This window comes from Belonocnema kinseyi, chromosome 5, assembly GCF_010883055.1.
Source record: "Belonocnema kinseyi isolate 2016_QV_RU_SX_M_011 chromosome 5, B_treatae_v1, whole genome shotgun sequence".
In the NCBI taxonomy this organism is placed as follows: domain Eukaryota; kingdom Metazoa; phylum Arthropoda; class Insecta; order Hymenoptera; family Cynipidae; genus Belonocnema; species Belonocnema kinseyi.
The window spans coordinates 109,947,441-109,951,424 of record NC_046661.1 but is presented as its reverse complement, the minus strand read 5'-3'; the positions used below and the strand labels follow the sequence as shown (position 1 = coordinate 109,951,424).

Genomic DNA, 3,984 nt, shown 5'->3' with positions numbered 1-3,984 from the left:
TAAGTGCTTATTTTGAGGAACTTCCGAAAACGCACTTTTCTGAAGGATTAAAAAAACTTGAAAAGCGATTGACCAAGTCTATAGAGCTCCAAGGAGATTATGCTGAAAAATAAAAAAAAATTTACCCCAAAAAAATTGTTTTTATACTTCATTCTAAGGACTTATTGAACTACCCTCGTACAAAGATCAGCATAATTAAAATCGCGTTCGATTTGCAGATTTAAGACCGGAATTTCTGTTTTTTAAATAATATTATCACAATGTTGAAAATCTAAATTTATCCACATAAAATACTTTTAAATCAAACCTTAAGCTTAAATAGTATACTGGCTTCACATTTTTGTACCATTTTTTAAAATCATTTTTATATTTTCACGTTCTAGATAACCTCGACAAAATAGCTTTTTATTGATTTTTTCAGAATAATTAACTTTGCCAGTACTTCAAAAAAACACTTAACTAGAAGAATTATGTTTTCTTTATTCAAGAATAAATCTAACAATTGCTATTCTTTTATGTTGTGTTTTATACATTCTTTCATAATGATTTTTGCAACGATAACAATGCATTTTGCATATTCAGTATGCCGAATGCGCGTGGATCGCTTCGCTCGCAAGTTTGAGTGAGCCTAAGGCGCGCACCTGTTGGATCTCGAACCATTGATAACTGGAATTTGGTGATAGTGAATTATTTTATTTTGTTGAAGCTCCTTTGGCTTTATAATAAACCCTTCCTCAACACGTGTCTTTTTTCAAAAATTTAATTTCTTTATTTGCATTGTCACTTTTCACGATTAACACAAAAACCATCCGTCAAATCAAAAAGTGATTTTATATGTCTAGATCTTTTTTGGGTACACAATTTTCGTCTATTCATCTTTTTTCGTATCTTGCATAGTTTGACTGAAAAATGTTACTTTTTATTGTTTTTTTTGTGCGACCAAAATTAGAATTTTCAATTTTCCAAGAAAATTCCAAAAGTTGTTATGATAATCTTGTAGGGCTTTCAGAAATCAACAGTGGGTCTCAAAGCGTAGAGATCTGATGAAAACCGATTAAATCAAATTCTACATAAAACCAATACCTTCTCATTAGGAGGAAAAATGTAAAAATAGGTAGAACGAAATGATCGAAAATCTCGCACTCATTGTTGTTGAATACCTGATTGGTTGTTTGTTGCTTTTGAATTTGTTTGTTTATTTTTTTAAATTTTTGAGAATTTATTTATCTAAAACAGAAACTTTAAATTGAAAATGCTTCTTTAATAATAAAGGTACAAATATTCTGTTCGTAGCGTTTTGACCATATGTTTTTTAAGTGACAGAAGGATTTTATCATTTTGGTAAATCAAAACTTTAAATATAAGTAATTCTACTTAGCTTAAACATTATTTCTAAATCTTTCTGAATATTAACGATAAAAGAGAATATTTTAATTTTAATTATTCTTTTGTAATACAAAATAATTATTTTCTTAACATTTCGCTACCATACTATAATTTGTAAACTTTTTCACATTTAAAAAGATTGGAAAAGCGAAATTACGGAAAAACAGTTAGTTAACTTGGTGCCGGTAACCAAAACATTAACGATAACGAACAAATTTGGAACAAAATGTAGATTTTTAAATAGAATTTGGAAGCAAAATTTAAATATATATATATATTTTTTTGTTAGAAAAATTAATTCAAAGACAATATATAATTATATTCAAAAAGATTGCAAATGATTTCCTAAAATTCAGAAAAAGTTAAAAAGCAAAATTTTTCAAATTCTGCAAGGTTAAAAAACTGTAGAAAAAGTTTGAAATTTATAATCTTTTTAAGAATTTGGAAAGGTTTAAAGAAATTTAAAAAATGTTTTAAGATTTATCGAAAAATTTTTTATGATTATTTTATTTAAAAATATTTCTTTTAAGAGAATACTGAAAAAGATTTCAAAACATTCTAAAAAATTTCCAAAAATGTTCAAAAATAATCTGGAATATTTGAATACAATTTTTAAAATTTTGAAGATTTTTTTTCAAAAATTCGAATCATTTTAACAGATATTTAGCATTTTTTAAATTTCAGAAATAATAAGAATATACAAAAAACTTACAACCTAATTAAAATTTTCGAAGATTTTGAAATAAAACTTTTAAGATTTTAATACAATTTTAGGAATAATTCGAATCAGTTTAAGAGATATTTAGGAATTTTTGAAATGTTTGAAGAGATTAAAAATATGTTCAAACTTTGAAAGATTTCTTTGAAATATTCTTAAATTTTTGTTCAAACGTCAAAAAATCTGAAATATGCTTTGGGCTACTAAATTTTTTCGTAAAATTTGGTGAAACCCTGTAAAATAAAAAAAAATGTCTTAAGACATTTTCTAGATACTTTTTTGACATATCTGCAAAAATACTTTTGAATTACTCAGAGAAGCATAGCAAAATTATAATTATATAACCTTGAAGCAATCAAATAAAGAAAATACAAAAATAGTCATAAAAAATTTTTATTTTGTATTAAACATTACATTTTTTTTCTTCAAATTATAATTTGCCACAAATTTTTACGAGAATTCGTCTTTTTGGTGTGAAAATTGGTCTCTTTTGGTAGAAAATCTTTTTTTTTTATTAAAATGCCAAAGCTTAAAAATTAAAAGCTTTTTTTCGTTATTCGTTAGTTTACTTATCAGTTATTCAATTTGTTGTTGAGAATTGATCTTTTTTGGTTTAAAATACAACTAGTTTGTTAAAAAGTCAATGTTTTCGTTGAAGATTTATCACTTTAGTTGAAAATTTGTCTTTTCTGATATAAAATTAGTCTTCTTTATACAAAATTCATTTATTTCGTTACAAATTCAATTACTTCATTGAAAATTAATCTTTTTTGTTTGTGGATTAAAACGATTTTTTTGAAAACTTGTCTTTTTGATGAATCTTAAAATTTTTGTTGAAATTTTATTTGACATCTGAAATTTTTAAAAATCTTTTGGAATTTTTTCAAAATCCTCAGGGAAATTATATTTATATAGACTTAAAAACGATGTGTCTGAAAAATATCGTAATCATTGTTGTTGGAAACGTGACTGGCTTTTTATTACTTGAAATTGTCTTATATCTTAATTTTTTAATTTACATCTACGAGTAATGCCTTTTAATAATATAAATAATAGAGAACCTTATCAGGAGAACTGAGAACCATTTGTGTTCTATAAATAATATTGGGTGACTAATTTATAGCTTAAAAATTATCTAATAAATTATTCTAAATATTATACATGTTTTATGTCAGTGGTTTTCTCTGGAAACTAGTATTTTTGTTAAATTCCGAATGCAAAATGAAAAAATTTGGAAAAACACTTAAAATTTCTAAAGAAAATTATTGTATTCTTTTTGTTTTTCATTGGCAATTAGAATTTTTAAACAAAAATCATCATCGAGATTTCAATTTTCAACAATTTTAGGATATGTTAGCGGTTTTCACCGGATTTAATCGGAAATTATTGTAATTTGAACAAGACTTATAATCATTTAACAATTTTGGATTATGTTAGTAGCTTTCATCGAAAATTTGTATGTTTTTTATTACACCATTAAGCCATTTCCCTTTCGGGGTAGGCGTGACTCACTCGGCAGGGGAAAGGAGTAGTGTGTGGAAGGGATAGAGATTTCTCAGATTGATCCAGAATTCTCGTGCTATTTAAGTAAATAACACGTTCGTTCCGCAACACTGCTCCGACCCAGGTTGCTGATCAATCTCTCTAGCAATCACCCCAAGCGAAGAACCTCACGAGGCCGTTATGTAAGGTTCCCCACTTAGGTCCATTAATAGCCAAGGTCTTTGTTTCAGGCGTCATTCACTCTACTGACACTCTTCTTATTAACGATTTGCCGGCATACTTTCCTGTCCTGGCATACTTCTCTAGCTTCTTTTATGTCCATGCATTTTTTCATGCAGGCTCTCGTGTTTCTGTGACTTCTTATGTCTTTTCTAAGT

The 3,984-nt window shown here is 26.6% G+C and overlaps 1 protein-coding gene across 1 annotated transcript in view; it reads left to right on the top strand.

The window, feature by feature from the left end:
• Positions 1-3,984, top strand: part of LOC117173142 (protein adenylyltransferase Fic) — a 60,805-nt gene that overhangs the window by 37,097 nt on the left and 19,724 nt on the right. The gene's annotated exons all lie outside the window — the stretch shown is intronic.